The sequence below is a fragment of the Triticum dicoccoides genome, chromosome 2A, assembly GCF_002162155.2.
Source record: "Triticum dicoccoides isolate Atlit2015 ecotype Zavitan chromosome 2A, WEW_v2.0, whole genome shotgun sequence".
In the NCBI taxonomy this organism is placed as follows: domain Eukaryota; kingdom Viridiplantae; phylum Streptophyta; class Magnoliopsida; order Poales; family Poaceae; genus Triticum; species Triticum dicoccoides.
The window spans coordinates 440656814-440668852 of record NC_041382.1 but is presented as its reverse complement, the minus strand read 5'-3'; positions in this window follow the sequence as shown (position 1 = coordinate 440668852).

Here is a 12039-nt window from a genome sequence, read left to right as displayed (position 1 = left end):
AAGCTCAGAGAACATCAATTATATGCCAAGTTCAGCAAATGTGAGTTTTGGTTGAAGAAAGTAGGATTCCTTAGACACGTTATATCTGGAGAAGGTATAGAAGTAGATCCCACCAAAGTAGATACCGTGACCAAGTGTGAAGCACCAACTACCGTCGGAGAGATCCGGAGTTTTCTTGGACTCGCCGGATACTACCGGAGATTCATTGAGAATTTCTCAAAGATTGTGAAGCCTATGACGGAGTTATTAAAGAAAGATATCAAGTTCATATGGATGGAGGAATGTGAGGCTAGTTTCCAGGAGTTGAAGAAACGCTTGGTTACTTCACCAGTGTTGATTTTGCCAGATCAGACCAAGGATTATGAGGTGTATTCCGATGCTTCGCGTCGAGGACTTGGAGCAGTGCTTATGCAGGAAGGGAGAGTTGTTTCATATGCCTCAAGACAACTGAAGCCTCATGAGTTGAATTACGCCACGCATGATTTGGAGTTAGCAGCCGTAGTACATGCTTTGAAAACCTGGAGGCATTTCCTCATTGGAAACCATTGTGAGGTGTACACGGATCATAAGAGTTTGAAGTACATTTTCACACAGAAGGAGTTGAATCTCAGACAAAGGAGATGGTTGGGACTCATCAAGGATTATGATATGAGATTGCAATACCATCTCGGAAAGGCTAATGTAGTAGCTGACGCATTAAGCCGTAAGAGCCATGTCAATACGTTAATGATGGGAGAAATACCCAAGGAGTAGCTGAAAATCTTCGTGAACTATGTTTGGAAATAGTTCCGAGAGGCTATGTAACAGCATTGGAGATTCAATCAACCTTGATGGACAAAATCAGAGAAGCTCAGAAGACTGACAAGGAGATTGCCGCTATAAAGGAGAAACTGAACAAAGGAAAAGCTAAAGGATTTTGTGAGGATGAGCACGACACCCTATGGTTTGAAGACCGTGTTTATGTACCCAATGACCCGGAGATTAGAAGGTTGATTCTGCAGGAGGCACACGATTCACCATATTCGATTCACCCAGGAAATACCGAGATGTATTTGGATTTGAAGGATATTTTCTGGTGGACCGGAATGAAGAAGGATATTGCGGAGTATGTAGCAGTTTGTTATGTATGTCAAAGAGTAAAGGCAGAGCATCAGAAGCCAGCAGGATTGTTACAACCATTGCCGATACCCGAATGGAAGTGGGATAAGTTAGGCATGGATTTTATCACGGGATTACCCAGGACTCGTTCAGGCTATGACTCGATTTGGGTTGTAGTTGATCGGTTGAGGAAGGTAGCTCATTTCATCCCAGTAAAGACCACTTACACTAGTGCTAAGTTGGCAAAGATATACATGACCAGGATCGTATGTTTGCATGGAGTTCCAAGGAGTATCGTATCAGATAGAGGAACCCGGTTTACCTCAAAGTTCTGGAAGTAGTTGGACGAAACTTTGGGTACCAGGCTAGAATTCAGTACAGCTTTTCATCCACAGACAGATGGACAGACCGAGAGAGTCAACCAGATTTTGGAGGATATGCTGAGAGCTTGTGTGCTAGATTACGGATCTAGTTGGGACGACAATTTGCCATATGCAGAGTTCTCTTACAACAACAGTTACCAAACCAGTTTAAAGATAGCCCCTTTCGAAGCCTTGTACGGAAGGAGGTGCAGGACACCGTTGTCATGGGACGAAGTTGGAGACCGCCAGTTGTTTGGACCTGACTTGATTAAAAAGTCTGAACAGAAGGTGAAGTTGATTCGCGATAGGCTGAAGGTAGCCCAGTCCAAACAGAAGAGTTATGCAGATTCTAAACGCAAGGAGACAGTTTACGAAGTCGGAGATAGAGCTTATCTTCGAGTATCTCCACTTCGGGGAACAAAGCATTTTGGAGTTAAAGGGAAGTTAGCGCCACGATTTGTAGGACCATATCGAGTTTTGGAATGTATGGGAGAAGTGCCCTACAAGTTGGAATTACCTGAAGGATTGTCATGAGTTCATGATGTGTTCCACGTTTCCCAGTTGAAGAAGTGTCACGCAGAGATGGCTGACATACCATTGAGAGACACCGTGCCTTTGGAAACTATTCAGCTGGATAACGATTTGACCTACGAGGAGAGACCCGTTAAGATTCTCAAGTTTGCCAATCGAGTCACTCGCAGCAAGGTTATCAAGTTTTGCAAAGTTCAATGGAGCCACCACACAGAGGATGAAGCCACCTGGGAACGAGAGGAAGATTTTCTCAAGGACCACCCTCACCTATTTTCTAGCCAACCCGAATCTCGAGGGCGAGATTCACCTTAAGGGGGGTAGGTTTGTAACATCCCAAATTTTCAATTTGGAATGTTATACATTAGATCATCACTGAATACCATATTTTTATTTTGCATTTTGGTTAATCCTAGAAATTCTACGCAACTCAACGAGCCACGGAGAGAGTTTGGGATTTTGTTATTTTCATATTCGAGTTTTCTCAAATTTTGAGAATAGGATCATTTGATTTTAATTATTTTATCATCAAATATTTCTATTACAAAAATATGAGAGAGGGAATAAAATGACTTTCCCAAAATAAAGAAATATTGAGGATTTAATAATAGAATCAAATAAGATTTTATTTCAGATTTTTTCGGTGTTTTATTTGAATGTAGGAAAAATGTGCGTTTTTCAAAATTGCATTTAGGCCCCAAATTAATATTCACCTTCTGAGGCTTGATTTTAGAAGCCCGTGAAAATTTATTTCAGAATGTTTGGAGTCCGTTTAGTATTTCTTTTTATTTTTCTTCTGTGCCTAATTAAAAAAACGAACCGACCTACGGGCCGTGTCCGACTAGGACTCCGGCCCGTGGAGGCTTTATATAGCCGGGGGGAGGCCCAGCCGAAACCCTAGCCAGCCCCAGCCGCCCCAAGCCGCCGCCGCTGCCGCCGCCGCCGCCCTGCCGCCACGCCGCGCTGCCCCGCCACGCCGCCACCGGACGCCGCCGCCGCCGCACGCCACCCGAGGTCCGCCGCTGCCTCGTTTTCCGCGCTGTTTTTTTTATTTTTTTTCGAAAAACCGTTTGGTTTTTCTGTACGTTTTTTTAGTTTCAGTTTTTTAAATAGATCGGTTTTTCGGTTTATTTAAATAGCGAGCATTCATCCGTTCGTTCGTTCTAACAAACGTTCGTCGTTTTTCTTTTTCTCGGATTAAATCCGCGATTTTTTCTGATCACGATTCCTGATCCGACTTTTGTTTTAGTATTTTCGCTCGTTTATCGGAATCAGGCGATTCAAGCGCCTGGAGTTTCGTCTCGAAACCCTCTATCCACTTAACCAACTTAAACAAGATTTTGCTACTGTAAAAATTTCCCTAGATCCAGATTTGTAGAACGAAGTTGTTTTCTTTCGCCGTTTGACTTTCGTTGTTTCGTTCAATTTGATTCTTTTTGCAAACCAGAGTTCTTAAGTTGATCCTTCTGGTTAGATCTCTTATTTGAGTTTTACCTATGCATTAGATGAGTACTTATTGTATGCTTGTTTGTTTGTCTGCGATAGAATACCCGGAGTGCGTCGCTTGTTACTTCGAATCTCTAGGTTTCACGGATCATCAGCAAGGCAAGTAACACTTTGATCATACCTTTTCTACTATCCAGTTTTATTGCATTAGATCAAATCCTCACACATTGCATGATTAGGATCTAAATAAATTGTGGGATGTGAAGTAGTTGACGTAGTACCTATTACCTGTTTATTTTCAAACCTTTGGGAGTTATTTCCATGTTTGCTTATTATGCCATGAGATGCTAGTAGACGTGGATTGGGTGAGTGATATCCATGACAGATGTGAGTTTTGTTAATTAATGGTTTATCTAAGGTGGCAACCTAAACACACATCTGGGTGGATTGAGGCACCTGGGTATTCCAGGACTTGCCTATTTTCTTTTGGACCGCCACCCAGGCTCAAAGGGATCACGAGACTATTCATACTAGAAACTTCCGTGTGCAGCCACAAGCTATTATGGGCTCTAGCATAGTTGACTAAGTCGTGCGAACTCTTACAGTGGTAGACTAGCAGATGTAGGGGATGTAGGTGGTACGGTCTACCCGATCGTAAGGTGCTAGCGCTTCTGAAAGACTATGTCTTGGTCATCCGTCTTCTCAAACACCTTGTAGTGCAAGAAACCAAACGGAGGCGATCGAGTCTTGTGGGGAAAAGTGTGCAAACCTCTGCAGAGTATAATAAACTAATCATGGTTAGCCGTGTCCCCAATTATGGACATCTTGAGTATCTAGTACCTGGATTATCATGTGAATCTCAACATTTTAATCTAAATTAATTTTGTTGGGTTTGTTTAATGTTGATGCTTAATTGGGATTGAGGATGCTGTCAACCATTCTCAATGTTTAACAACTACCATGATAGTTAAATAAAATCTATTCCTTTGTAGTAGGGAAAAATTGGCTTTACGCAAAACAGTAACCATAGAGCTTTCCACCAGCCAAATATGCATATAGTATAGCTGTTTCATTCCATTACTCTCTATGTGTTACCTTGCCAGCATATTCCATGTGCTGACCCGTTTCGGGGTGCAACGTTAATGTTGCAAACTTTTTAGACGACGATTAAGGAGTTTTTAGGTCGTGGTTCTATACTCAATGATGCTGTTGGAGTTGATGGACTCACATATCTTCCAAGCCTTCTGCTGTTATCGTTATTAGATGGCCGTATGCCATATTTATTGTAATAAGTTCTCTTTTGAGACACTCGATGTAATAAGTGTGTGATTGGTACTCTGCTATAAATCCTCCGAGTACTGTGTGGTGTCAGCATTACTGATCCAGGGATGACACCGGAGCACAGAGATCAGACTGTTTGAGGTCTGGTCGCTACAGGCTGAAAATGAAAGATCAAAGAAAACCATTAACACACTACTTCTGATATTACAACAACCCTATAATTACCTTCTGGAACCTCACATCCTTCATCATGTGTGTCATCCTCCTTGGCCTGAGGAAGAGAAGGCGGTACCTCACCGGTGTCATCCCCGCGGTTTGTTTGAACAGTAGCTAGTCCATCATATGGCATGAAACAGTTCCATCCTGTCTCCCCGCGGGGAAAAAATAATGGATACACCAAAGGATCATAGCATCCATAGTATGCTCTGATATATACAGGACGGTCCCCTTTTCCATACACAATAACACTTCTATCAAAGGTGTTGTGTGGGTCACTCCCTTCAACCCACATCGCAGCCACCTAAGAAGTTGTAGGAGCATTGTACCTTCGCTGATCCAGTTTTATATCTGTGTTTAAAGAAATCCTATACTCTGCCAGGTTTGGAACAGAACCGATGCTCTTAAATATGTCCACATAGGGATTGTTGGCTAGTATCCGCAAAATATTTCGTATGAGTTTGATATCAAGATCTGGAGACCGCTTCACCCTATGCTCCAAGGTGTCATCTGTATCAAAAATGTACAACTGCAAATGCCTAGGTATTGACCAGCAGGTACCAAATGGTCTAGACGGTGATACAACTGACCATGCGCACGGAATGTGTATATCCCAGTCCTGGCCGTGCTGCTAACCTGATGGTCAAGGGTGACTCCAAGACTTGTGAAGGAGAAGTGTGAGTTAAAATACTGAATGTGTTGTCTAAAATATTTTGCATCATCATCATCTTGACTTGTAAACAACCGTTGCAACTCTTGAGGAACATCTGGGATAAATAATTTGACCTTCCCTTTTCTGCAACAGAAGGCTGGACCCTCATATTGGAATCTCATTGCTCCACAGTAGTCGCAGTCACTCACGGTCTTCAAAACATGACGCCTCTTCGGTAGTTTTTTTGTAGATATTGTCATAAGGGTCATCATTCTGTATAGCCAAATCAGCAGTAGTTGTCACTCTATATGACTCGAAGTGATGACCTACAAAGTCATGGACAAGAATGACAGTGATGTGCAAAGTAATAAGAGTATGCAACAGAAATGTAACTGAAATTTGTTGTACAACCCACCCTGTGCAGTAAATATCCTGCATTCTTCGTCATCATCATCATATAGTATATCTTCCCCATGCATGTCGTCAAAGCAGTCTAGGAGCATAATAATGGTGAATGAACGGAAGTCATATTAAATAATACTGGACAAACAAATATGAATATTATACCTTCCATTTCAGTAGTGGGTTGAATTGGCTCAAAAATTCCAGATACATCGAACTCTTCTTCGGTGTGGATGGCATCTGGGATACATATAAAGCGGTACAATAAAATTGGTTTAAATGGTTTGGGTCAACAACCAAAATTCTATACTAGAAGGCATATATACGATGAATTACCAGAAGGCATGCATGTCCTCGATATGGAAGGTGTACTTGGTGAGTGCATTTTTTATCCATCGACGACATGAGTAGTGTTAGATTGGTTGTGTAATGGTCCAGTATGTCGTCGTGCTATCTTATATGTACGATTCCGACACAACACAACCTCTTTGTCATGCGTTGGCATGTTTGCATATTGTTCCCTCATACGACGTTGTTTTTTCTCAGAAGATGCATCTGGCAAGATACGTGTACAGGGAAATTAGGTAGATGTACTCGGAAAGGACATGCAATCAACATATACGACGAAATTAGTTTGGGTGTGTACACACCTTTCGTTTCACTGGACTATCCAGATATAAAACTTCTGGGCAGAAATCTTTCTTGTCCTTGCATGTCATGTATATGTTGAACGTGCACTGTACCTTGCTGGCAATTCAGATTAGCTAGTTGGTAATTTAGATTAGTGTGCATCCAATCATTATCATCATCATCCTCCGTGTTTGGCATACCACCATCATATTTAGTAATATTACCAAGCAAAACATCGTCATGGAGAGTCGCATTTTGTTTTTCCTGTCGGGACATCCTATGCTTCTTCCTGTATTCTTCTTTTTTTATCTTTAGATAGTCTAGCAAAACAACCATGACCACTTTGTTTTTTGTGTCCCACCGTACAAGCTGCAACTTGAAGACAAGAAAATCAGTGAGAGATCACATAGATTACATTTTCGATTGGTGCAGATATGAGATATTACGTGTGGAAACTTGAGGAGCAGGGAATTGAGATATATGAACACCCAAACTTTTTGTTGCAGCTTTCTTTTCTAGTCGGGCTATCCGAAGCTTCTCTAGGTGTTCCGCTTTCTTATCTTGGGACAGACGGGAATACCACCCATGCCCACTTTGTTTTTTGCATGTCTCTGCAGGTTGATGATCAGTAGTACCAGAGGCTGCTGCTGTACTTACTTTCCATATGGCAAAATTGAGGAATGAAAGTGACAAAATATATGATTACATCGTCTGACAGCCAAGGCAATGAATATATAGCAGATAGGGGGATATTACCTATGGAAAATTGAGTGGCAGGGGATTGAGGTACATCAACATTCACACCTTTTTCTATAGCTTTCTTTTCTACTCGGGCCATACGGAGCTTCTCCAGGTGCTCTGATTTCTTCTCTTTGGAAAGACGGGCATACCACCCCACCTTGTTTTTTGCATTGAACATTGCTATCTGCAGGTTGATGAGCAGTACTCCATGAGCTTGCAAGTGTACTCACTATACATGGCAAAAAAGAGTGAAGGAAACAGAACAATCATGATTACATCCTCCATGAAGCAATGAAGAAGTAAAGTTCCGGAGGTAAGGAATGTACCATGTTTGTGTGTGTTGGTTATATTGCTGAATGGTGTACGTTTCGGAGACAGAATAGAAGGATGGTCTTGAGATAGTTGTTGACATTTCGCAGCAATATGTCAGGACCCCGATTCCAAGTCACATCGATCTAGCCGGTAACACCTCATATCACATTGCGGCCTCACGCACGGTATCCCCATGGGTGTCGCCTTACCAAGGCCCAGGACCGTTTGCGCCTTTTGGCTCATGTATATGATAGTGTCGCTAGCATCGATATGACAAAGAAACCGGGCCGACATGGCTAGTCGTGAACCCAAAGCGGCACTAACCTATCGGAACAGGCATACATGAATCACATCGAGCATGTTGGTCAGCAGCGTGTGAATCCAAGCTGTAGCACTGGGCTAACAGGACTCCGGGAACCCGGCTGTAGCAGGCTAGGAAGGACTCCGGATGTCACCGCATGACATTTCCCCGAAGGGACAGACACAGGAACAAAGTGAAACACATGCCGGCCAGTCAAGTGTCCTAAGCAGCAGTGCTGGGCTAACAGGACTTCGGTGAACCGGGCTGTAGCGGACTACTATGGCTCATGGAAGCACTAGACTACATTCCCCCATAAGAGAGGCTGGCAAGGATAAACCACTAGATTGTTGGATCCCACACATAACGAGCATTTCAATCATACACACAATATGCTCGATATGTGTAAATACTACATGGCATCACAACATAACTCTACAACTCAAGTATTTATTCATTAGGCTCCAAGGAGCGAGATATTACAAACATGGGTCTCATGACCCAACAATCATAGCATACAAGTCAAAGCACATGCGGAAACTTATCATGTCTGAGAACAGACATCTATAAATGAAAAAGGCTAAGAAGCCTGACTATCTACCAAATCCTGCCGAGGGCACAAGATCATAGCTGAGGTATCAAGCTAACGTCGAAGTCCACGCGGAACTACTAGCGAGACTGAAATCTATCTGCAAAAACATAAATTAAGCAAATGTGAGTACAAAGGTACTCAGCAAGACTTACATCAGAACTAGCTACATATGCATCAATATCAACAAGGGGGATGGAGTTTAACTGCGGCAAGCCAGCTTTGACTCAGTGGCTAACCAGAACTACGACTACAAGCAACTCTTTTGAGGTGGCGCACACGATTCCACATATTCACCATTCAATACACCGCTATGGAACCACTCCCGTCTCCCTACGAGAAGGCCATCCATAGCACTCACACTTGTCTTGCGAGTTTTAAAGTATCCACTTTCACTTTTCTATGAACTGTTATAGGAAACCCAGAAGTCCATTACCGCGGACACGGCTATTCGAATAGATGATGTTAATCCTGCAGGGGTGTACTTCTTCACACACGCTCTCACCACTTACCGCCGTTTACTCGACATGTACTCGGCAACCTTCAAGCGGAAGCCCAACGAGGGTGTCGGCCACGGCCTACCTAAACACTCAAGTCTCTAGTCCAGGTTTATCGCCTATCCAGGTTCCATCCGCAGGGAGTCCGGCCGAGGTTTCCACATACGGCCCCGAACAATGTGAACAGGGTTCCCAAGACACCAAACGGGCGCCCGGTACACCGTGCCACGGTGTATCTACCGCATCATAGCCCACCCCTAGGGTCAACGCTACGCACGGCCGCCAACACATAACCTACAAACACCAGAAACTAGTTGCAACTCCTGGACAGAGTACGAGGGTGATTAAGAAGCTGAGAGGGTCCATTGGTTTCGGGCCCAATGCGTGGTAGTAACTGTTTCATGGATCAAAAACACAGAACTCGGTTCCTGAGGACGGCTTCAATGAGACAACCCACCATGTACTCCTACATGGCCTCTCACCGCTACCTTTACCAAATCGTGTTCACACATTTAGCTCTCAACAGTAGGACATGTTCACACACCTCCGATTCATTCCGGATGAATCAGACCTGACACGACTCTATGCAATAGCAGGCATGACAAGCAAACATGAATGAGTAGGCACATCAGGGCTCAAACAACTCCTACTCATGCTAGTGGGTTTCATCTATTTACTGTGGCAATGACAGGTCATGCAAAGGAAAGGGGTTCAACTACCGCATCATGTAACCGTTGAATCATTATTGTCCTAATGCAGTAAAAGAGAGCAGGAGCGAGAGAGTGGGTTTGTATCAGAATGAACAAGGCGGTTTTGCTTGCCTAGCACTTCTGAAGATAACATTGATTCTTCATCAGTGTCAATGATCACAGCGTCGGAGCAGCGTCTACCGAGAGGGGACATTTACCGGCAAACAAGGAAGAACACAATCAATGCGATGCAACAATATGATGCATGATCATGACATGGAAATATGCCGTTGATTGAGCTAATGCAACTAGCAACAAGTTAAATGGAGTTGGTTTGAACACTAGGTTCAAATTCAAATTCAAACTATGAATTCAAATAGTGCATTATCATGTTTATGACTAGACAGTGAGGTTAAGTTGTTCAAATATGCATGAAAATGCCATATTCAGATTCCTTGGATTTTTCTGATCATTTTTCATATATAATTTATTTCATTTGGAGTTACGATTGAATTTCTATGAATTTTAGAAGTTTATACTAATTTCTGGAATTTTCTAAACCTTTTCTGATTTAATCAAATTTCAGAAAATAGTTACAGCGTCAGCATGACGCCAAGATGACGTCATCAGGTCAACACAGCTGACCGAGGTCAAACCTGAGTTGTGGGTCCCACATGTCGGTGTAACAGGGTCAGAAGTGGGGCCAGGTCAACGCTGAGGTGGCAAGGTCAAGCTGACCAGTGGGCCACGGGCATTAGCTTAATCTAAGCAGGGGGATAAACATGTGATTAATTAAGGGTGGGGTCCCATTTGTTAGTGACGGAGGAGGTTAGTTAGCCCCGTCATTTGTACTAATGACGGTGCCACATCGGCTGCCGCCGAGGATGTTTGCCGGCGAGCATGCAGCACGGCGGAGGGTTTCGGTTTCGCGCTGTAGGGCATGGATCGACGAGCGGTTTGCGGCTATGGAAATCTCGAAGTCTCGCGCATCTAAAGGAGGCAACGACTCGCGCCGGAGTGGACTAAATCGACGGCGGCGACAGCTTTTGCGGCGGCCGGAGTTCGGGTTAGTTTGGGCTCGGCGTTAGGGTGCTCGGGAGGAGGATTTGGTGGGCATTCCAAGATCCTGGGAGCGTGCAGGGAACGGTGACGCGCTCGGTTTTGAGCCTCAGCGGCTGCAGCAACGACGGGGACATCGCCGGCGACGTTGAGCTCTCGGTTCCGGCTGTGGAGCTAGCTAGAGGATGCGCGCGACGACGAGGTAAGGGGGGTTTCGATCGGGGGCTCACAAAGGATCGTTTGGCGCAGACGGCGAGGCCGGGGAGGGTCGAGGCTGAGCGGAAGGCCGAGAGGGATCTATGGCGACCGAGGTTGAAGAAGATGGTGGTGAGGGCGTTCGGGGGCGTCCGGCATCGCGTAGCTTGGTGGAGAGGGCGAGGAAGATGTGGCGGAGCCCGTGGACTGCTCGGAGAGGCGAGGGGAGCTCGGTGGCCACGGGGACAGCGGGCGGCGGCGACGGTTGCGCTCCGGCGTTCTCGGGTCCGAGGGGGGAGAGAGGCAGAGAGCGGGGTGGGGGCAAGTGAGAGGTCGGGCGGATCCGTACGGCAACGGGGTGGTCATCCGCGGCGTTGCGCTGGCCAGCGAGGGCCAGGCAGGCAGCTGCGTGCCATCCCGCGCGGGCGCCGTGCTCGGCCTCGCCTCTGCCAGTAGGCAGAGGTTGAAGACAGGTATGCCCCTGGTGGGCTGGGCCGGTTAGCTGGGCCGCCGGGTAAGGAGGCCTAAGTCGGTGAGGCAGGTGAGTTCTTGTCTCTCTCTCTCTCTTTCCTATTTTCTGTTTTCTATTTTTTTGCAGTATGTTTTGACTTAGTTTAAATACTAAAACACTTTATAAAATTGTGCAAACTTTTATGGGCACTATCTGATTTAAACCAGAGGCCCTCACCAAGTTTCAGAATATTTGGAGCTACCAAATATTTTATAGGCATTAGTAGCTCCAATTCAAATAAGTATTGACTTAATTCAAAGGCCCAAATAAATATTTCTGTGACTCCCAAAATATTGGTTTGAATTCCACCTCATGCCAATATTTTCACAGAATAACAGGAACATTTTCTTGGACTCATTTGATGAGATTTAAATGTTGATTATTTTTAGAGGTTTTCTGAGGCTTGCAAAATTCCTCAATTCAAATTTCAATTGAATTTAAACATGATGCAGCAACCAAACTAGTCCAAGGCCAGGGTAAAGCTAGGGCTGTGACAACTCACCACCACTAAACAGGAATCTCGTCCCGAGATT